At 41.6% G+C, this 24,544-nt stretch overlaps 1 protein-coding gene across 8 annotated transcripts in view; it reads right to left on the bottom strand.

Annotated features, from left to right (window-relative positions):
- Positions 1 to 13,108, bottom strand: part of ZNF19 (zinc finger protein 19) — a 31,700-nt gene extending 18,592 nt beyond the window's left edge. For 5 of the 8 annotated variants that reach the window (XM_040633551.1, XM_040633555.1, XM_008702378.2 and 2 more), the window contains exons 1-4: positions 11,500 to 13,108; positions 10,904 to 11,017; positions 8,142 to 8,206; positions 4,395 to 4,508 (exon numbers count right to left, since the gene is read on the bottom strand). The gene's annotated coding sequence lies outside the window, so the exon portion shown is untranslated. Of the gene's footprint in view, positions 1 to 4,394; positions 4,509 to 8,141; positions 8,207 to 10,903; positions 11,037 to 11,499 lie in introns of those variants that run through there. The other 3 variants (XM_040633554.1, XM_040633553.1, XM_008702377.2) reach the window with 3 other exon arrangements.
- Positions 13,109 to 24,544: the final 11,436 nt, after the last annotated feature.

Here is a 24,544-nt window from a genome sequence, read left to right as displayed (position 1 = left end):
GTACTTAAATGCTTGAAAATGCTCATGGAGGAGGAAGGACAGAATCTAAAAGCAAGAGGCAACACCTGGTGGGCTACAAGAGTTGAGCGTATGCCATCTAACTGTTAGAAATGGCTGAGTATGTGCTGTTTGGGACTCAAAACGTGTCTTCTCAACTACTTATAAAGGGGAGAACATACTTTGCTTTGAGGCCAGGAGACTGCACAGTGCCCCCCTTTGTATACTGAGGAACAGGAAAGCCTCAGGTGAGAAACAGACAACAGAAACAGGCTGTCTAGTGGCATCTGTATTTCCAAAGATCGGAGGACATTTTCATTAAGTTTGTTGAAATTCAATCCATTTTTTCTAAAACTTTGAGTTAAATTTCACACTCAAGTGTTGATCTTTATCAATTTGTATTCTTGTTAAACATTTGTAGCTAAAAGCATATATTAGCATTTTTTATGCCATTTGCAAAATAAAACTATGTGCAGAATGTCTGTTTATCTTTTGGGTTTTTTTTTAAAACAAATTAGCTGCCCCCGATCTTAAACCACTAGAACATAAGCTCCACAAAAGCAAGGGCTTTGTTTTCTTTCTTGCTGTATCCTAGGTGTCTTGAGCAATTCTTGACACAAAGTAGATACTAAATAAATGTGATAAAATAAACGATTAATTATTTGTTATCTGTATAAATAGGCAAACAGGGGTGCCTGGGTGGCTCAGTCAGTTAAGCATCCCACTCTTGATTTTTGCTGAGGTCATGAACTCAGGGTCGTGAGATGGAGCCCTGAGTCAGGCTCCACACTGGACGTAGAGCCTGCTTAAGATCCTCTCTCTCCCTCTCTCTCTGCCCCTCTGTGCCTCCCCCACTCCCACCCCCACTCGCCCATTCTCTCTCTCTCAAAAAAAAAAAAAAGGCATACAACTATGTACTACAATAATAAAATTATTATGGCTTGAAAATAACTGGATCCATGTTGTAACATAATGGCTGATAAGTTCTATTTTAGTAGGGAGTGGGGGTTATCTATCCAGTTCTCAACACATGCCTATGTGCATGTGAATTTGGAGAAGGGGGCTTCTTCAGAAGGGACGTGCTGGGAAACAGGAGCAAGGAAACAGCTGAAACTCTGAACAAACAGGGAAATAATCTGAAAAACAGTGACCAGAATAATGTGGAGCCTGGAAGTCAATCTCATATGTCTTTTCCCTTGCTGTTTGACAGAAAGTAAGTGTCACACAATCCAGACTAGAATAACAGATGACAGAGAAACCCCCTCCTTCCCTGATACCTTAGAACCCTACCATTTGGACTGATCAGCTTCCCCACAGTGGCAGTGGTTCTTCCAAGCAATCACCACTTTCCCTAAACCTCCAACTGGCCCCTCACTTAACTCTCCCGTCAGTATCACCTCTTCCCGGTGGGAAAACCAAGACTGCCTCAAAGGTGCTCCTCAAACCCCTCACTGTCCACCCCCACAGGGTGGCGCCCATCTCCCACCTTCCCTTTAGAGCTCCCCCTCTCCTCAACGAAGCTCATCATATACATTCTCTCCCTGCTCCCCTTTCACCTTTTCTGACTTTAGCTATTCAGGTGCACTTGAGGGTAATCATCTTTCCTAGACTAGTTTTTTTTTTTTCCCAACTGTTTGAGAACCACTAGTAGATCATGAAATAAATGTAGCAAATTGCAGGCAGAAACTTTTTAAGACGTGAAAGACATCAGACTAGATTTGAATAGAGAATTAATAGAGAATACCAGGTGTCAGAGCAGACAGGAAAGGTAAGCTGTGAATCAGAAACTTTGGCTTCAGTTATTTGTAGAAGCGTATATACTGGGTTGTGACTTAAGTTGTATTTCTTACCGTAGGTCACAGTAAAAAAAATGCAAAACATTGCCTTAAAGCTACTATTTACAGTCTTCCTTTCATTCCAAAACCTCATGAAAGATGGTAAGTGTTTCCTCAACATGTTCACATGGCACTTACCTCTCCATGGGCTTCTACTCCATTGCCCACCAGCTTCCTTGGAAATCCTCCCACCCTTAGCTTCAATTTCACTCTTCTCTCTTCATGATCCTTCTAGTCTTTATCTCTACTTCCTCCTCCCTCTCTCTTCAACCCCCAAAAATCTTTAAGATTCTCCCCACCCCCTTCTTTATTTAGGGACATTTCAGCTACATGGTGTCCTTTATACAGAGCAAGGTGTCTCAATCTCAGCACTACTGACATTTGCAGCCAGATAATTCTGTTGTGCAGGGTTGTCCTGTACAGTGGAGAATGTTTAGCCCCTTCCCCAGTCTGCACAAACACAAATGTCTCCAGACATTACCAAATGTCCCCTGGGGGAACAAAAGTGGCTGGCCCCTGGTGAGAACCACTGACATGCCAGACTCCCACATATAGAGGGTGATCATAAAGTCTGGAAGCACATACATTTTTTAATAGACTGAAGATGTCTTTGACACCATTACATATGCCTGCCTAGGTTTCCAGACTTTGACACCGTGTATAATCCCAGCCTTGACCTTGTGTCAACATCACAGAGTTGCATTCTCAAGAGCCTGCTACACCCAGGGAGCTGTATGTTCCAGAGAAACTCAAACTTCATGGGATAAGTCACCATAAAAGCTATTTTTATATCATGACTCATTATATTTACTGCTAAGCTTTATCAGTGCTACCCTTCTATAATCCTTTCTATCTCTGCACAACCTTGTCCCTATCCTTGTGCAGGCCTCCAAAGTTATTGACTGCAATATAGTAAAAATGTAGGAAGGTTTTACGCCCTAATTTCCCCCACAGTCCAATCAAATTACATATGATGTCCAGTTAATATTTTTAAAACATGGCAATCATGGGCTTATGTTGTATGCCACTAGTGGCAAGGTCACTGTGGCAGGGGTCCCCACTCCTGCTCCATGTTGTTTTGCCAGCTTTTTCATTTCCTATTCCCATGCAGTAAGTTCCCTAGGACAGAAATCTTCAGGTCTGCCTTAATCTCTGTGTTCTAGGTTTTCTATACACACCAACGATGTTTATGCATGGTTGGCTAAATAAGAGGGCTTAAGGATATGCTCTGTAGTAGAGCAGGGCTGTTCAAAAAAAATATAATATACGCCATAAACACAAGCTACATATGTAATTTTTTTATGGAAGCCACATTAAAAAAAATAAAAAGAAAAATGGTAAAATTAATTTTTATATTTTATTTAACCCAGCAAATCTAAAATATTATCATTTCAACATGAAGTCAACATAAAAATTACAAATGAGATCATTTACACTATTTTTTAAATAAGTCTTCAAAATCTGGTATTTTATACTTATAGGACATTTCAATTTGAATTAGCCCCCCTTCATGGGGTGCCTGGGTGGCTCAGTCGTTAAGTGTCTGCCTTCGGCTCAGGGCGTGATCCCAGTGTTCTGGGATCAAGCCCCACATCAGGCTCTTCTGCTGGGAGCCTGCTTCTTCCTCTCCCACTCCCCCTGCTTATGTTTCCTCTCTCGCTGGCTGTCTCTCTCTCTGTCAAATGAATAAATAAAAAATCTTAAAAAAAAAAAAAAAGGAATTAGCCCCCCTTCAAGTGCAAGAGTTTAATAAGCACACACAGCTACTGGCCACCATATTAACAGCACAAAAGTAGACAAAAGGAAGTCCTGCTTAGGCTTTCAGTCCTAAGCCTATGTTCCTGAATGTTTACTTAAAAAGACAGAACAATGAATGCTCACAGGTGGGCCCCAGAAATGTCCATTTTAAAATACACTCCCCAGGTAATTCTCCTGTTCATCAAACCATGAAGCTCTTCACAATTATATGGTGACATACATGATCAAGGTATAGTAACATATCATTGTGGTTTTAAATTGCATTTCCCTAACGGGTAATGATGTCAGGCATCTTTTTCATTTGTGTGTTCCCTTTGGTGAAATGTCTGTTCACACCTTTCACACATTTCCTAACTGGGTTGTTTATTTGTTTTTGTTCCTGAGTTTTAAGAGTCGTTTATATATTCCAGATACTAGTCCTTTTCCAGATATTATATTATGCCAGGAATTATATTAGATCTTTTATTATTCCTTTCCTCCAGCCAGATTATCTTCCCCCACCAACCCCATCTGCAATGCGTTCTTACCTGCTGAATGCAGAACATGTGACCTGCCACTGACAGAGTGTCACCTGAATTTCTGTAATTCCTCCTGCTGTGACCCACAGGCTGCTGCGTATATACTAACAATATACCAACAGCACTTAACACATTCTCTCTTTTTTAGCTCTCTGTCTCCATAATTAGTATCCTCCAGAACTTCTCAAAGAAGTGCCATTTTGGCACACAGCAAGCGCTCAAACACTGGCAAAACATGCATCTAACAAAGGACTCTGGTTGATGGTTCCAAACCTGCCTCACCTACCTTTAGAAACATCACTGGTACTCTCTGCAGGTGGATTGGCCTGTGGCACCAGGCCTCAAGGCAAATCCCCTCCTTCCAGAAGTGAGATCAGGGCAAGTCTGCAAACTGGGTACCCTGAAAAGGAGGCAGAAAATGGCACTGCGGGGGAGTCTCTCGTGTTAGTGTTCTTGAGGTACCACATTACCCTGTGTCTGCAGTCAGATGAGGAAACCCCAAAGCGGCTCAGTAAGGATAAGGCCCACAGAAGTGGGCTGGAAAGTGGGGAAGACCAAGGAGATTTTTGATCAAGAGGAAACTGAGCATCTGTGACCTCTTCGTAAAAAAATCACTTAGAGTTTGTCAGTGAAATCCTGTGAGACACATGCAAGCACAGAAAAGCACTGAAGGAAGTCTTCCTTAGACCACTGGGAGAGCTGAAGGCACTACCTTCAACAGAAGATACTTCTTTCCCATAGTGCCCTGCACAGAACTCCTATGGTGGGAAATGTTCTCACCAGAGAATGGTCAAACCCACATTAGACCCAAACTGACCTCAGACTTCTCCCTCCATCCCTGCCTGACGTCTTCTGGGGCTGAGTGAGGGTTTAGGAGTTTTTGCCCCTGTAAATACGTAAAAGGTTATGAGATTCACACCACAATCCACCCTACCCTTGTCCTATGAATCTGAGTCCCAAAGGCAAAGTGGCTTTACCCAGGGAAGTCAAGTTCCCGTAATTTGTCAGCATCACCTCCCTGCACAGGGCTCTCTGTGAAGGAGAAAGGCCAGCCCATTCTGTCCAGGTGAAGTAGACAGCCAAATCCTCGAAGGTCACCACCTCCTAAAACAAGAGGTTCCTGCTGCCCCACAGCCAATCCTCTGGCTCAGAGCCAGAGTGTGGAACACAGGGGACAGTGTGAGGTTCTGAGGGACAGTCTCATGATGGATGGGAAATGAAGAGTAAAAGGACATGGCCCTGAGTGCTAATGAACGACCACACCTACAACCAGCAGCTCTGAGGCTCCCTTTACCGTCAGAGCAGCTTCTAATTGCACATGAGACTTACTACAAGAGGCAATGTCACATTATAGAAAACTGGAACTGAGAAAATCTTCACAAATCTGCCTCCCTGAAGTAAACCCTCTTCATTTTTACACATGCCCTTCTGGTCTTTCAGACACTGTATAAACTGACAATTGGCCTCCGACTGTACATCTCACAGGTGACATCCCAGGGATGTCCCTCCTGCCCCACTTTACTGATCAGAGTCCAGCCTATCCATCCTGTTCCCTGCACTTACACTGAGCCCTGTTCTCTGTCCACATCTGCCTGCCCTATCCCAATTCTCACAGCCACCTACTGAGAACAGTCATGGTTTGTCCAAACGGGCCCCATTCCCTGAAGCCCTCACAGAACCCTGCTGTGCCACCCACCCCTCCACCCTCAACAAAAGGGGGCGATGCTGCCTCTGCTTGAGCCCCTCCAACAGAAAGCACTCTGTGTTGGAAGAGCCTCAACTCCAACTCCAGGCAGTCTTCCTAGGATAAAGTGTTTCCTGATTCTAATTGCTGCTATGTGGCTCTCTGGCTGTCTCTCTTTATACCTCTCAGATAAGCTGTCCTCTGCCAAGAAACCGCCTGCCTGCCCAAACTCTTCCTTCCCAGACAGCATAATGATGTGGTCCTTCTTGTCTTCTTGGTGACTTCCCCGTGTGGACATGATCCTCACTCCAAGGCCTCATGTGGTCCTGGTGTCAGTCACATGCCTGGCTCAGATGCCCAGTGACCCACACACCAGTTATGTTTCTGACATGTCCAATTCTGAACCCGTCACCCTCCCTTAAATGCTTCTAATCCTGCTCAGTACAAGGAGAAACAAATGGTTAAGTGCTCACATCAGATGCTGGTCATTGTTTTGATTCCCTGTCTCAGCCAGTAGCACCACTCTCAGCCTGGTCTCCTTGGATGGGAACCTGAGAATCATTCTCAACTATCCCCCTAGTCACTGCTTAGTTCTGGCAAGCAGTCAGCAATCAAATCCTGCCAATTCTATCTCCTAAATATTTCTTGGATCTGACTCTTATGCAACATCATTAGTCACCATATAACTCAAGTCCTCAGCAACTGTCCTTTGGACCATGGCAACGGTCCCTAATTTCAGGCTTATCCTCCAAGTCCACCTCTGTCCAGCACATAGAAAGATCCTTATAAAATGCCAATCTGACCTCAACTCTGAGAGCTAATGCACTTAGATGGATCACCATACAAAAACAAACTCAAATTCAAGAACCTGGGCCTGAGTTCCATAGGCAATAAATGTTAGATGACAGGATGGCCCAAGACTGGAGACAAAGGAAATTGTTGAGAGGTTCTGCTAACAATATCCAGGAAAGGTATGATAAAATCAGGAAAGCTAGGGGATCCTGGGTGGTTCAATCAGTTAAGCATTGGACTTCAGCTCAGGTCATGATCTCAGGGTTCTGGGACAGACCCCTGCGTTGGGCTCCCCACTCAGCAGGTAGTCTGTTTATTCCTCTCTCTCTCTCTTTCTGCCCCTCCCCCCACTCACGCTTTCTCTCTCTCTCGCTCAAATAAATAAATAAAATTTAGGGAAAAAAACCAGGAAAGCCATATAAAGAAGGGACAAATGGCTGCTGAGACAAGAACAACAGAACTTGGATTGAATAAACAAGGTGACAAAGGAGAGTGAAGAGTCAATAATGACTAAAAATCTGAAAACAGTGACCAGGGATGGTGGCATGGAGATACTAGCAATTAGCAGGAAGTGCAAGATGAGTGGGAGGTGCAAGGGGTACAATGAACTGTGTCTCTGATGTGTCGAGATTAGGCTTCCAGGCAAGGCCATACTAATGGAAAGGAACCCAGACAATGGAAGATCTGGGACTGGTACTTGGGATAAGATCATGGATGATGAGATGCGACATAACGAAGCCTGAAGAAGACTGAGCCCATCGAGCAGCACACAACAATCTAGCACACTGCAGAGCTGAAAGGCACCTGGCAGAATCTTTCTCCTAACCTGGAATGAGCAGCATTGTTGCCATCTGACAGATGAGGTCAGCTGAAGCACAAAGAGGTTAGGTGACTAGCTCAAAGAGGTGCCCCATCAATGCCCCTGAGGGCTGATGGGGATCTCCTGTGAAATTAAATTTCCTGTCATCTACTATGTTTCATATTGCAGCATGCTGCTTCCCTCAACCAGAAGTACTGATTCTCAAGACAGACATTCATGCACCATTCCTGAACCAATTTTTTCCTCACTGATCCTGAATCCCCAACTTTGCTCTTTCTGGAGGACAAATGGTAAAGGCCCCCTTTTTCTCTTCTTCCTCCTACCATCCCTCTGTTCCCACCTCCCAAGAGTCTCGTCACCTTGTTGATCTGGAACACTCCTACCGAACACTGGATACCTCCACCACCAGCATGAGTCCCTTATCTCATGGATCCCTCTGTGGGGGTCCCTACTGAACCTGGGAGCTCTCCAGCTCAGCAGAGATCCTCAGGGTGCAGGAGGCTATACATCTGATTCCTCACTCTCTCCAGCCGTCTCCAGCCATTGCTTCCTGGGCCCTGGAGTCTCTGGCTGCTCAGTGTCATCGTCGGCTCTCTCCCATCATCCAGTCCCACTGTGGGGATGAAGTGGGGCCCTCCTGCTGCTTTGGCTCTAACACTTTTGCCTGAATCACTGCTCTTATTTCCCATTTCCTTCAAATAAGATTTCTTGAAGGATCTGAGGGAGTCACAGCTCACCTGGTGCCAGGCGTTCAGGGGCATGGCTGCCATCACCTGGGCTCCCTCTCAGTGAAGGGCAGGGGCTGAGGGAAGAAGCAAAGAGAACCAAGAGTGAGCCTGGCCCAGTCAGTGACTTACCCTTAAACATGCATACCTGTATTAGCTGCTAATAACAACTGACATTCACTCTAGGCTTGCAATGTGCCAGCTACAGAACTCAGCACTCTACATTCATTATAATACTATGTATTTACAGATATGTAAAACTATTGTCCTCATTTTACCGAAACAAGGAAACGAGATTTAGAAAGTTTAAGTAATTATTTTAGGCCACAAGAGCTATATTCATAACCACTAGGTAGTGCTATCTCTCCTAGGTAAAAACAATACAGCAGGGCAAAAATATAAATAAACAAAAGCAAAACAAACCAAACATTAAAAAAAGAGCCCAGGGAACCTATATGAGAAACCGGTAACAGAAGATGCTTTTGGTGCAGGAAGAGTGGGAAATTGGAATCCAGGACAGAAGACAGACTTTCTTTTCACTCCATGCCTTTTGAACTGTTCAAATTTTTAGCATGTACCTTAATACATTTTTAAATATAACAGCTTGTTTAAAAGTCTAAAAAAAAAAAAAAGGAACCCGGAAATAAGCTTAATAAGAAACATAACAAATTTATGTAAAGAAAATTACATAAAACATTATTGACAAACATAAATGAAAAAGCAAACATTTTCCTGGATTGAAACAATCAATATTAAACTTACTATAAATGCTGACTTTTCTCCAAACTAATCTCTAAATTTAGTAATAACTTCCTTTTATGAAGAGCTTGTTCACGCTCAGCACCATGCTGAAATGCTTTATACACATCTTCTCATTTACTCCTCACAACATTCCTTTAAAAAAGATTTAGGTTTTGGGTTCCCCCTCCCAAACAGATGAATAAACAGAAGCTAAGAGATTAAGAGACTTCACCAAGTTCACACAAAGAACAGATGGTCAAACCTGGATTTTAAGACAAACTTGGATTTCATGCCAAGTTTGCCAGATTCCAAGAGCCATACTTGTAAGCAGCTAACCAATATTACTTTCAAGCAAATTATGAACAGAATTTATTTAGAAATCTGATAAAGTGATTCCAAGGTTGATGCAGAAGAACAGTCAAAATAGCCACTAAAATTTAAATAAAAAGGGAAAATAGGAAAGAAAAAACGTGCAATACCAGGTGCTAAATGTGTAACAAGTAAGGTAGGCTGGTACAAGAACATACTGCTGGAACAGTAAGACGGAATCTAAGACCCAGGAAAGACTAAAGCATAAAAGTAAATCAGAAAGATGGCATTCCAAATCAGTGGGGGAAAAGGGATGGATTATTCAGTGAACAACACTGGGAAAACTGGTTAACTACTTTAGAAAAAATGTGTAATTAAATTATCTTTTACCATACACTGAACTAAATTACATACACACTAAAATTTTGAGTGTGAAAAACAAAACCAAAGAAACAGTAAAAGAAAATAAAGGTAAGTCTATATCCCAGGGCGCAGAGATATCTAGCATGAGCAGTTCCAGCACAGTGGTAGGGTCACGAGCCAAATGACAAAGAAACAAAGAGAAAACTCTTAAAATGACAAATTAAACTACTTTAAAACTTCTGGCTAAATGACTAAGGAAAACTCAAAAGCAAACTAGGAAACTAACTCTACGACATATGCAAAAAATATTAATACTGCAGGTTCTTACAAAACCAATAAGCAAAAGTCAAACATCCTAGAAAATATCATGAACAGGCAATTCACCTATAAGTGGCCAGTAAACAGGCAAAAAGCTGTTTACCCTCTACTGTATAAAGACAGCAAATTAAAACAATAAAATGTAATTTTTCTATCTATCCAATTGGGAACTTCAAAAAAAAAAAAAAGAAGATAATGCTTTATACTGGAGAAAATACAGGAAACCAGTATCTGCTGGTAGGAATGTAAATTGTTACATCTTTTTCTCAAGACAAATACCTACTTAAGAATATTCCTATCTATACTGTTAAGTATCTATACTGTTAAGTATTCCTATCTATACTGTTAAGTATAAAATGTCAAATTCAGTTGTGTGTGATTTGCTCACATTTAGAAAATTGTTAGTAGTGGTTACCTCTGGAAAATGGACCTGCGAGGGAGATTTCTTTTTTCCCCATACAACCTTAAGTAATACTTTTTCTTACCACATGCATGTAGTACTGTTTAAATTTGCTTAGGTAGTTAAATTTTAAAACCAATTTTTAAAAATTCCAATTTGAGGAATTTATCTGAGATGTGTCCAAAGATGTGTCTGCTCATAAACATTCATCACAGTTATTTCTAACATGAAAAATATGCAGAATTAAATATCCAACAATTTGGTACAAATCAGAAAAAAAAGAGTAGCCATTACAGCCATCATGCTGTAGGATATTTCACAACATGGGAAAATATTCAAATGCCATGAGAAATTTTCATATTTCAACCTTCAATGGTGTAAATCGTATGTACTTACAAATATCTACAAAACCACTCAATGGATATAAATTTTAAAACAGTATCCCTGAATGGTAGTCTTATTTTTTTTCTTTGTGCCATTTCAATTATTTCCCCAATTTTCTTACTAGAAATAGACTACTTTTCGAATTAAAGGAAATGTCATAGCTCAAGTATTACATGTTTGACTGGATCCCAACTCGGTCCCAGCAACTGCTATTTCCCCCGGCCTCTAATAGCCTTTCCCAATTTGCCCCCCTTTTCACCTGTTAACTTCTTTTCAGAGCTTCAGGCCTCAATTTGAAAGTTATATCCTCGAAGATCCAAACTAAGCCAGATCTGCTGGGCATGTATTCTTTTCTTATATCAAGCATCTTACACTGCAACGACAAATATATCTGCCCTTTTAGTCAGTATTTATTGAGGTATACTCTGTGCACCGCGATATGGTTGGCACTAGGGATTCCAACAACTTGTTCTCGTGTAACTTGCACTAAAATTTAAGTGTGAGGTTATAACTTTGTTATGTGCTAGGTATGTGGTGGTCTGAAAACCCATGATGAGGTCAACAGTGCCAATGAAAGCAGGGGTATTGTCCTACTCTTAGAAGACTTGAGAAGTGGACTTAACTAGGCCAAAGGGGGCATGTTTTAACAAGGCCAAGAAGCCTGTAGCAGGGGCAACGGGAGTGTGCTGCAAGACGAGGAGGAAGCTGAGAGACACCAGGCCAAGCGGGGCCCGTGAACATTCAGAAGGTTCTTCTGCCTAAAATCAATGGGGTTATTATGACCAGGGGCAGAGGTATGACCAGAATTTATATCCACTTCTCCGTTAGCCTGAAAGTTCCCTATGGCTGTCTTACTCATTGGTGCATCGCCGGAACCGGAACTACGCTGCACTTAATATGCGCTCAGTAGGGTAACGGACTGAACTGCGGCGCGTCAGTCATATCTTCCACCGGCAGCCCACACCCTCAGCCCCCATTTCCCGAAGCGGCCGCTGCGACGAGTGAAGGAGTGCGGGGGAAGCTCTCCTCGGTAGCGAAGCCGTCGCCCGACTCCCTGCCGGGTCAGCCTCCCAGAGGCCTCGGGAATCACGGAACCGCCAGGCTGGGACCCCTGACGGAAGCCTCTCAGACCACACTCACCTCCGGCCGTGAGCGGCGGGCGGTGGGCTGCGGGTGGACGGCAGGAGGCGCGCCGGAAGTGCGTTACCGCCGGCGCGTCTCCCAGACTCGCGCTTCCTCGGCTTTAGGATGCTGGGTCTTCCTCGGATTTTTCCGGGCTTCTCCGCGCGGGCCGGCCCCTGCGGGGAGGAGGCGACCTTCTCTCCGAAGGGCTTGCGGTGGCACAGACTTTAAACCTTCGCAAGGGACAGAGGAAGCCAAAGGCTATCCCGAATGAGCGCTAGTATTTGGGGATTGTCTTACGTGGCTGTACTCAGGCTGGTTCTGTTCATTGGACTGATTTCGTTGTAGATTTATGAGTTGTAACTGCAGTGTGAAAAATGCATTTAAGTCAAGAGAACAGTTAGAAGGCTATTAAAAGTCCCCGTCACAACAATTAAGAGCTGGATGGTGGCAGTACTATTTAGAACTCTTTACCATTAGCATCTCTCACAAGCTATTCTATAACGGGAATCAGCTGTAACTATAGATACACACAAGCATATTTATATGTACACATTTATTCAGCCTTCCGGATGGTACCTCTCTAGAAATTAATCTTTAAGTATTCTTACTTACCCATTATACATAATCAGCATCCAAACTGCTCCGAAATCACCGTTTAGTCTGTCTTCAGTGCCTTTGGCTTGACAGCACAATGTTGGAGATGCGCCTTCTTCACCTCAAGATCTATTATTCCATTGACGGAACTGAATCCTAGAAAGATGAAACATCAGAGCTCTCACAGTATGTAGGAGGCTTCTTGGCCATCTTTGCATTATGACCCTGGCTTTTATCTCTGTTCTCATTGCCTCAACTCACTGAGGGCCTGATCATCACTTGGGGATCTGCAAACACTTCCAGTCCTACATCTCCATAGACAGATAAATAGCAGGTCCTGATGAGGTTGGACTGTAATTCAGTTCAAATTCACCTAGGTAGGAATAATACAAAGGGAACTTCAACTCTAGGCAGAATTCTTCTGCCTAGCCTATTGTTCTGATACAACCAGACAGTCTCTTCTTGAGGGGAGGGGGCGGTGCTTCTGGCTGGACAGGGGTTGTGGCACTTCGGCTGCTCATGTTCTAGTATTTGGGGATTCTAGTATTTGGGGATAACTACTCATGTTCTTAGAGGCTCAGGAGATGGAGTTGATGAAACTTAGTGAAACAATACAGACACTATAGCACAGTTTGATGGAGGTGGAAAATACAAAAGAGGTTAAAAAATATGAAGAATAAAATGAGAATATCTATTATACAGCTAATAAAGATCCAAAGGAAGAGAATAGCAAGTATGAGAACAAGTGATAAAGATATAGGGAAATGGGTTGGGGCGCCTGGGTAGCGCAGTCATTAAAGCGTCTGCCTTCGGCTCAGAGCGTGATCCCGACGTACCGGGATCGAGTCCCACATCGAGTCCCACATCGAGTCCCACATCGAGTCCCACATCGAGTCCCACATCGGGCTCCTCCGCTATGAGCCTGCTTCTTCCTCTCCCACTCCCCCTGCTGTGTTCCCTCTCTCACTGGCTGTCTCTCTGTCACATAAATAAATAAAATCTTAAAAAAAAAAAGATACAGGGAAATGGGTACTCATATTTTGTTCTTGAGAATGTGAATATACAGATGCTTTGGAGCGCAACTGGGCAATATAAAATTGAAAAACCATATGCACTATGACCCTATAGGTTATATTCCTAGAACCTAAAAAACTCTTGCATACATGCACAGGGAGTCATTTTGTATAAATAAAAAAAATTATAAGCCCTAAAACTTTTTTAATACCATAAGTCACAAGTAACAATGGTATTTTTGAAAGGGATGAATATTCTTATACATGCTTTTAAGAAATCAATACCTTTAAAGAAGTATTTTAAAATATTACATACCAGTTACCTAAAGTCATTAAAAAGAGGAGCATAAGCCAGATGGGACACCAGACTAGTCTTGTGTCCAATCAATGCATACTCCAGGTACTAGATACTGTGGAGTGGCTCACTCAACATCTTTTCCAGCCTTCTTCCGGTGTGCCTTTCTGTACTGCAAGATGGAAAGCTAAACACCAAATGTCCCATATTCCCTGTGGGTGGGCTTCTGAGTGGGCTCCACGGATAGATATATTCATGGCAAGACTAACTTATGTGATTCAAGTGGCACAGCTCACCAAAGAGGCAGCATTGTTCAGAAGCTCCCCAGCTGTAATCTAGAAGGCAGTTTCAAATCTATTGCGTGAATTAGAATCCCTTTGATCGTACAGGCCTGCAGGGTTGCTGTGGGAGTCATTCCCAGAAATTTAGCCAGAATCTGCATCTTCAACCTTCCCATTGATTTTATAAATTAAAGATTTATTTATTTATTTGAGACAGAGACACAGAGCGTGAGCTTGAGCAGGGGGGAGGGGCAGGGGAAGAGGAGTAGGGAGAAGCAGACTCCCTGCTGAGCAGGGAGCCCAACTCAGGGGTCAATCTGAGATCATGACCTGAGATCATGACCTGAGCCGCAAGCAGAGGCTCAACCAACTGAGCCACCCAGGTGCCCCGATTTTATAAATTTCTAAAACCTTGTAATAAAATCTGGTTTATTTAAACTAAACTCTGACAAATACACAATGTGTCTTATAATAATGAATTTGAGTTTCTGTCTAATGCATCCATTAAAAAAGAGAAAACACTATCACTGACTACAAAAGTTTTATATTTGCCTCCTAGGGGACGTACTCTAAATGGCAAGATTATGATTACTGCAAACTTTTTTACATATTTATTTTGGGAAATTGTTTTGGCATGCTCTACTTGGTGAAAAAAAAAACACTGTTTAGTATATGCTTGTTGTAGGAAATTGAGCTTATTCACTTAATATGTAATGAGCATATTACCCCTACTGATTTCTTAATATCTGTGAGTCATTACCTTCACTCTGTAACCCTTACTATGTAAGTAGCATGAACTTACCAACTATTAAACATGAAGACCCCTTTGCTTTGGCTTTCTCCCTATAGACCTCTTTGAGTTTGTTTCTTTAATACATACGAGGATATTCACTATGGCACTCCTTGAAATATTAAGAGTAGATAAATAGGCTGTAGAGAATTCTATTTATTAGTTAAAACGAACTAGAGCTACAAGCTTCAACACGTAAATCTCATAAAAATCATGCTGAGTTTTTTAAAAAAATGCCTGTGACAAAAGGACACAATGCAAAATGTTTTTACATTTAAAATATATGTAAATTATAAATATATATAATATTTATGGATAATTTCTAGAACTTACACATAGAGTAAAAGCCCAAAAAGAAAAACATGCATAATTCAATGATACACAGTAACCCCAGCATAGGTGTTTACACTGGCAGGAGGAGGAAGGCAAGGAGATACAAGGAGGAGGGATAGGGGAAGCAGGACTTTAGCTGTGAAATATTTTTGAAACGTTGGCAAAATCCCAGTATTTGCTTAACCTAGATGGGGGGTACATGAGAATTGATTACTTTTATACTTTTCTATATCAGTTACTTCACATTAAAAATAAAGATTTAAAAGTAGAAAATTATGCTTTTATCACATTCATTATATTATTAGACTTTTACCCTGGAATGGACTGTCAGGTGATATATTAGTTCTGTTTTAACACTGAAGCCTTCCAGATGTGTTATTAGAACTTGTTTCCACAGGGTAGACCCTAGGCTGTCTAAATTGGGAGTAACTCCTGCTTTACAGTCCCTGGATTTCTCAACTCTGTAATACATAATACCATTAGAACTATAGCTGAAAGCTTTCTCACACTTCATACATACAAAGTTTCTTCCTATCATCATGCCCACTTAATTTTGCTTTAACAATATGAAAAACTTTCCCATAGTACTTACACTGCTAGAGTTTTTCTCCAGTGTAGATACTCTGATGCATATCAAATTGGGAGGTACTTTCAGAACCACAGTTAAAGCCCTTCTCACACAACATGCATTTGTTTAGTTTCTTCCCACGGCAGGCCTGAATGCCCAATTAATTTTGCATTAACAATGTGGGGGCTCTTCTCTAAAGTAAGTATTCTGATATTAACTCACTTGGGAGATACACCTGAAGGCTTTCCTGCAATCACTTCACTCATAAGGTGTCTCCCCAGTGTGGATTTTCTGATGCCAACAAAGTCTGAAGTTATGCGTTTAAGAGCTTTCTCACACCTAATATATCCATGGCTTCTCCCCGCTGTGGATTTTTTGATGCTGAATTAGTTTTCTGCTGAAGCCTTTTCCACACTCTTTACATTGAAAGAGCTTCTCTCCAGTATGAATAAGCTGATGCTTTCTACTTTAGGAGCTACATCTGAAGGCTCTCCCACACTCATTATACTCATAGTCTCTTCCCAAGGTGGATTCTCTTGATGTTGAAGATAGAATTGCGGCTGAAACCATCCCCATCTTGCATACACAAATAAGGTTTATCCTCATTATGATTTCTTTGATGTCTGATTGGATTTGCATTGACATTGAAAGCTTTCCCCACATTCATTACATTCATAAGGCTTCTCTACAGTTCGATTCTTTGATGTCTACTATAGTAACAACTATACTTGAAATCTTTTCCACGTTCTATATATTTGAAGGGTTTCTCCACAGTGTGGCTTAATGTCAAGTTAGTTTTGCACTCCTAATGAAGGTTTTCCCACATTCCTTACATTGAGATAGTTTGAAAACTCTTCTGTGGACTTTTCTAATGCTAAGTTGAGAGTTACACCTGAAGGTTTTCTTACATTCTATATATTTGAAGGGTCTCATCCCCATGTAGATTCTTCAGTGCTGGATCAGTTTTGAATTAAAGCTGATATCTTTCCCACATACCCGACATTCCACATTCCCTATTGGGAATGCTTTGAAACTGATAAACTGTCTGTACACTGATTAAAATAATCTCTCCAGTGGAGACTCTAATCCTCTCCACTCCTGCTGGAAAAAAAACTTCTATTCCCCTCGTCTTCCCCCACCATGGATATTTCCTATTGTCTCTTCAGTTCATAGTCTTCTAGAAAGGTAGTTCCTTGGAAAAGGTTTCTCTGGAGTTTACTAGAGAGCACAATCTCCTCCTTTGCTCTATCTTTTGTTGTTATGAATTCATTTGCAGTCTTGGTTATATCATCTATATTTAGAAATGAAAAAACAATATTACACTTAAGAATTGCTCCTGAGGGGAGACGTAAAGGATCTATATTCTAGAAACTACAAATTACTCTTGAAAGACGTTGAAGAAGACACAAAAAGATGGAAAAATATTCCATGCTCATGGATCGGAAGAATTAACATAGTTAAAATGTCCATGCTACCCAGAGCAATCTACACTTTCAATGCTATCCTGATCAAAATACCAATGACATTTTTCAAAGAACTGGAACAAACAGCCCTTAAATTTGTGTGGAACCAGAAAAGGCCCTGAATCGCCAAGGAATTGTTGAAAAGGAAAAATAAAGCTGGGGGCATGACAATGACGGATTTCAAGCTGTACTACAAAGCTGTGATCACAAAGAAAGCATGCTACTGGCACAAAAACAGACACATAGACCAATGGAACAGAATAGAGAACCCAGAAATGGACCCTCGGCTCTTTGGGCAACTAATCTTTGATAAAGCAGGAAAAAAACATCCGGTGGAAAAAAGACAGTCTCTTCAATAAATGGTGCTGGGAAAATTGGACAGCCACATGCAAAAGAATGAAACTTGACCACTCTCTCACACCATACACAAAGATAAACTCCAAATGGATGAAAGACCTCGATGTGAGACAGGAATCCATCAAAATCCTAGAGGAGAACATAGGCAGCAACCTCTACGACATCGGCCAAAGCAACCTTTCATGACACATCTGCAAAGGCAAGAGAAACAAAAGATAAAACGAACTTGTGGGACTTCATCAAGATAAAAAAGCTTCTGCACAGCCAAGGAAACAGTCAAAAAAACTAAGAGGCAGCCCACGGAATGGGAGAATATATTTTCAAATGATGCTACATATAAAAGACTGGTATCCAAGATCTACAAAGAACTTCTCAAACTCAATACACAAGAAACAAACAAATCATAAAATGGACAGAAGATATGAATAGACACTTTTCCAATGAAGACATACAAATGGCTAACAGACACATGAAAAAATGTTCAAAATCATTAGCCATCAGGGAAATTCAAATCAAAACCACACTGAGATACCACCTTACGCCAGTTAGAATGGCAAAAATTAACAAGGCAGGAAACAGCAATTGTTGGAGAGGATGCAGAGAAAGGGGATCCCTCCTACATTGTTGGTGGGAATGCAAGTTGGTACAGCCACTCTGGAAAACAGTGTGGAGGTCCCTTAAAATGTTAAAAATTGAGCTACCCTATGATCCAGCAATTGCACTACTGGGTATATACCCCAAAGATACAGATGTAGTGAAGAGAAGGGCGTATGCACCCCAATGTTCATAGCAGCATTGTCCACAATAGCTAAATCGTGGAAGGAGCCAAGATGCCCTTCAACAGATGACTGGGTTAAGAAGATGTGGTCCATATATACAATGGAATATTACTCAGCTATCAGAAAGAATGAGTTCTCAACATTTGCTGCAACATGGACGGCACTGGAGGAGATAATGCTAAGTGAAATAAGTCAAGCAGAGAAAGACAATTATCATATGGTTTCTCTCATCTATGGAACATAAGAACTAGGAAGATCGGTAGAAGAAAGGGATAAATAAAGGGGGGGTAATCAGAAGGGGGAATGAAGCATGAGAGACTATGGACTCTGAGAAACAAACTGAGGGCTTCAGAGGGGAGGGGGGTGGGGGAATGGGATAGGCTCGTGATGGGTAGTAAGGAGGGCACGTATTGCATAGTGCACTGGGTGTTTTACGCAACTAATGAATCATGGAACTTTACATCAAAAACCAGGGATGTATGTATGGTGACTAACATAATATAATACAAAAATATTATTAAAAAAAAAAGAATTGCTCCTGAGGGGCACCTGGGTGGCTCAGTTGCATGAGCGTCTGACTCTTGATTTCGGTTCAAGTCATGATATCAGGGTTGTGGGATCAGCCTTGCGTCGGGCCCCTTGTTAGGCTCTGCACTGGGCACAGAACCTGCTTGAGATTCTCTCTCTCCCCGTGCCCCTCCCCCTGCTTATGCTCTCTCTCTCTATATATATATATCAAATAAATAAAATCTTTAAAAAAAATCTCAATCACACAATGTTGAATTTAAAAAGTAAGCTGCAGGGGGCGCCTGGGTGGCACAGTCATTAAGCGGCTGCCTTCGGCTCAGGGCAGGATCCCAGACGTGATCCCAGCATTCTGGAATTGAGCCCCACATCAGGCTTCTCCACCAGGAGCCTGCTTCTTTCTCTCCCACTCCCCCTGCTTGTGTTCCCTCTCTCGCTGGCTGTCTCTCTCTGTCAAATAAATAAATAAAATCTTTAAAAATAAAAAATAAATAAAAAAATAAAAAGTAAGCTGCAGAAAGATATACCATTTATGTGATTCAAAATATGCAAAATAATGTTATGTTGTTTATGGAAATAACCTTATATAACAAGTTTAAAAGCATCGATGGGCACAACTAACACCATATTCAGATGGTAAACTGCCTCTGGAGCCACAGAGGGAAATGCAATTTAATACAGGGGACTTCAACTACATCTGTGCTGCTTTAGTTCTTAGAAACATGCGAAACAGCCATAACAAAATGTTCACATATGATAAAGCTAAGGGGAGGTACATAGAAGTTTATTATACTCTTTTTTTTTTACACCTAAAATATTTCTAAGAATGTTTTAAAATCTCAACAGTACCACTAGTAGAATAAAACAGGAGAAATATCTTCCAGAACAGCAAAGGATGATAAAAGAGCAAAGAAAGGCAAGTCCACATAGCAAAAGGGACTAAATAGGACAGAAATAATCATCAAAAATTAAAAGCATTTAAGATGACAGACGTCAGACCAAATTTTATCCCAATGAATGTAAATAGGTTAAAATATTCTTAAAAGCATCAATACAGCAAATGGATGAGACATACTCTGGTTAGGTGACTGGGTTATTTTCTGTAAGTACGAAGGTAAATAAGCCTGTGAATAGGGTGATTGCCTTTACCTAGATAGCCTCACAAATGGGAAACCTTGTGTTTCTAATATCTGGAGAGCCCTTCCTCTTTTCACTCAGGACAAGATCCCATGTGCCCATGAAGAATTTCCTAAATTACTAACAACTAATGCAACAAATTAAGTAAGTGAGCTCTCTTCTCACTAATCACCCTCTTATAGTTCATGTACAATACACTCTTTNTTGCTCTTTCTTGCCAAAGTCCAGGAATCATTAAAGACTGGGGACAATAAGTTCTGTGTGTTACATATGATTTCTTGTACCAAACTGGTAGTTTTGGATGCTCCCAAACAACTGGGTACTACAACAGCCTTAGTTAAAGCTCTAGCCTTTGGTGACAGAACCCAGGAGGCTGTTCAGTTTCCCAGGACCAGGAAGTCTCCCCATGTTAAATGTGTGTCTAGCCCCTGAGGAGGTGGGGTCCTTGTCTCTCCCTTTCTCACGCCTGGGCAGTGCCACCTGCACACACTCCCCTCGTGCTCCCCATCCCTGGGTCACTCTCTTTCCAGCTCTAGTAGTGGAGTTTGCACCTGTGAGGCCTCTGGGGAGAAGCAAGCACAGGTCCAAGGCAGAGACACACAGGATACCTGCACATGGCCGTCCTTCCCAGGAAGCACTGAGGCCGGTACCCCCACTTTGGTGTGTTCCTTAGAAGGTGGCCCCAAGCAGTACCAAGCACAAGAAACGTAGAATGAGTCATAAACAAGAGAAGATCAAGGTTCAGGGAGTTTCCGGAAAACCATAGTAATCATATTCTGGCATCAAATGGGGGTGAAAAAATGAACAACCTTCAAACACTTGAAAAGCCTGACCCTGTCCTATTAAATAGCACTCCTGAGGGCCAGCTACATCTGCACAGCACGATGGTGACATCTAGTGTTGGTTGGATAAATATCGGCTAGCTCTGCAATTTACTTGAGATTAGAGAAATAGATTTCTTGGTTCCTCCCTTTCTCTCAGGATTCCTGAAGGGCCAGGAAATTTGTTATTGTTTTTTTTTAACCCAGTTTTTAACTTGCCTTTTAATTTTCTTAACAATCTCCCTTATTTTTCACATTAGTGAAATAAAATTATACAACAAACTGGATGGCTTTTTTTTTTTTTGAGAGAGAAAGAGAGCGCATGGGAGCAGAGAAGGGGCACAGAGAGAGAGAGAGAATGTTAAGTAGTCTCCACACTGAGATGGGGATTGATTTCACAGCCCTGAGATCATTACCTGAGCTGAAATCAAGAGTCGGACGCTTAACCGACTGAGCCACCCAGGCATCCCTGGATGTTTTTTAAATTGAAATATATTTAACATACAACATCGTGTAAATTTAAGGTGTACAACATGTTAATTTTATACATTTACATATTGTAATATGATTGCCATTATAGTGACAACCAGCACCTCTATCATGTTACATAATTATAATTTATTTTTAGGGGTTAGAATAATGAAGTTCTGGTCTCTTAGGAAGTTTGATGATTATAATACAATATTGTTGTTTCTATTCACTATATTGTACATTAGGTCTCTAGGACTTATTTACTACTGGTTGCAAGTTTGTACCCATGAGCAACATCTTATCTTATCCTCTTTAAAGAATTTCTTTAGACGTTCTGTTTTGTTTTGAAGTCTGACCTCTTCAAACACCAGGACTGGTCATTATTCGTCCTTGATTTCGGCACAGTGTGACTCATGGTAGTTGGGTGGCCATGTAATGCATGAATAACCCATTTCAGTGGCCATGCCATGGTCTATGTTGAGTTCTAGTAAGTCATGTCCTCCCACTCCCACAATGTTCCTAATCCCCCACCCAAACTGGATATTTATTTTTTTATTTTTTGGATATTTTTAGAGTATACAATTTGGTGAGTTTTGACCAGTAGAGAACAAAATAGACAAAAATCCCTGTTCTCATTGAGCTTACATTCTTAGTGGCCAAAATTATATCACATAGCTACTCCAAACAGCAGAGAATCTAGAAGTTTTTTTGCTTTCTGGCTTCCATGGTAGAAAGAGGATGGAAAGGATGTTGTGTGAGCCAATCCACAGTTCTTGCCACATGGGACTGAGGAGCATATTCACAATGTGCAAATATTATGTACACCACTCACAATGTGCAAATATTATGTACACCACTCAGGTTTAAAACATGTTTTGGAAGTATTTGACATGCCTATTCCTTAAGCCAGCCCTATTTATTAGTAGTACTATTACAGTAACCTAGATGTCTTTTTATTTGATGACATGTAAATAGATCCCCTAGCACAAGACCATGGCCCATAGGGGACCTCCAATCAATGGTAGATATTATCTTGGCACCAGGAAGGTACACGCTGTGGGTCCTCGAGTATTGCTTAGACCTTTCATTAGGTCAGGTCCCTTTCATTAGCACTCTGTAGAGATTCTCTGTAAGTTACGGGTTCAGCTGGCTTTGTGAGCCTCTTGAGATGTTCACAGACTCTTTGTTTTCCAAAGTTCTCTTGATAGAAAGAAACAGGTGCTTACTACAGAGGAGGAGTGGAACTGCTCATCTCGCTTGGAATATACCCACTCTTATTTCATCGGTATTAAATAACAGTTTATAAAAACCTATTTCAAAAGTCCCAGGACTTTCCACCAGAGTACACTTCCCAAAGGAAACTCCATCAGAGCACTGGTTCTCAAACTTGGCTGTACACTGGAATCACCTGGGAAGATTTTTAAAAATAGGATGCTGGGGGTGACCAGGTGGCACAGTCAGTTAGGCAACTGCCTTGGTTCAGGTCATGATCCTGGGGTCCTGGGATTGAGCCCCATGTCGGGCTTCCTGCTCAGTGGGAAGTCTGCTTCTCTCTACCTCTCCCCCGACTCATGCTCTCTCTCTGAAATAAAGAAATAAAATCTTAAAAAAAAAAATAGGATGCTTGGGTCCCACCCCCTACAGCAGTGATTCTCAACTGGGTCATTTGCAAATGTCTTTTTGTTGTTACAATGGGGGAGGGTCCGTAGGCTTTTAGTGCATAGAGCCCAGGGATGGTGCTAAACATCCCACAATGCACAGGAAAGCCTCCCAAAGCAAAAAATTACCCGGCTCCAAATGTCAGTAGGGCCAATGCTGAGAAACCTTGTTAAAGATTCAACTGTCTAGGTAATAGGTTCTGCCTGGGCATGGGAGTTTTAAAATCTTCCCAGGTGATTCTAATATGCATCAAAGTTTGACGGGAAAAGTCTGGAGACCTGTTGCCAGACAATATTTGAATATGTGGTTAAATTCCTTTCAACTCTTTATCACTGAATATTAACTGGAAAGTTTCCATATCTTCCCATTTGATTGTGAGTTGGGGGCTGAAGGTGGATGGAAGGAGGAAGAGTTAGTTGCTTTTGTGAGGAATTGCAGGTTTCCCACAACACGCTGGAATGGACATTGCAAATTTTGCTGCTTATTATTCACCTCACTTGGGAGTTGGCCTCTCTGGTATAGCTCAGGAGGATCATTAACTACGGCCAAACAATCACATCCTGGGAACAGGCCAGTAGGAGTTACACATGGGAGAGGTCACTCCTTTGCAAGCTTTGTGAGCTGCTGCTCTCTGGAGGATGACAGCAGCTTCTTGCGGGGAGCATCCAAGAAGTGCCACCACGGTTGTGCAACTCCAGGAGGCGCTGTACACATAGAACACAGAGTGAATGGTGCTCCCTGGCTCCAAGGTCCCCAAAGGAAACTTTTACACTCACCAGATTGCCTAGACCGTTAAATCAGACGCTTTTAAATATTTGTGTCAAATGAAAATATCCAACTAGCTCCATGTATTTATTCTGATATTTATATTTTCTCAGATAATGCTAAGGAGAATATATTGTATTATATTATATATATACATATATAATATATACATATATACATACACACATACATATATACACAGAATATGTGTATATTTGTAGGTGTGTATATATATAACACAAAAATGTTTTAAATGAAACAAGTTTCATATTATATAGACCAAACATGCAACTTGTTTTTCATTTAACTTTCTATATTGTCCATTCCACCTGTCCAGACGTATAGATACATTATTCCATTTAAGAGCTGCAGAGTATTACACTGCGTGGAACTGATGACCATAAAGAATAGACACAGGCAGACTGAACACAGGCATTTCCTGAACCCCATAACATGACCCTAAAAGTACAAAAAGGATGGGAATCTACAAGGACACGAGAATGAGACAGGAGATGAAAACAGATGAGAGATGCCAACACAGTCTGGGAAGATGGAAAGGGAGAGAGAAGTGGTAACCAGAGAAAACTGGAAGGCTTGCATGCAACGGAGTGGGGAGGAGGGTGGCTAGGACACGTGGGTAATCCCACGGGGCAAGCTGATTCCCCCCCATGCAAAGGCTCACGAATCAGGTGTCAGGTGTCAGATACTTTGCAAGATGGAGATGAACCACTGGACAGATGTACAAGGAAAAATTGGACCTGCAGGTTCTGCCTCCATGTACACAGCCCAGAGACTCCTCCCAAACCCTACAACAATATGCTTATTCTCTGGGGCGGGGGGGGGAAGCAAAGGGTTAGATTAAAGCAGTGGATTTAAAACAAGGAAATGAATAAAGTCTGCATACTCAACAGAGAAACACCACAA

The sequence above is a fragment of the Ursus maritimus genome, unplaced genomic scaffold, assembly GCF_017311325.1.
Source record: "Ursus maritimus isolate PB19 unplaced genomic scaffold, ASM1731132v1 scaffold_19, whole genome shotgun sequence".
Lineage (NCBI taxonomy): Eukaryota > Metazoa > Chordata > Mammalia > Carnivora > Ursidae > Ursus > Ursus maritimus.
The sequence above is the reverse complement of the archived record's forward strand: the minus strand, read 5'-3'. Positions and strand labels throughout refer to the sequence as shown.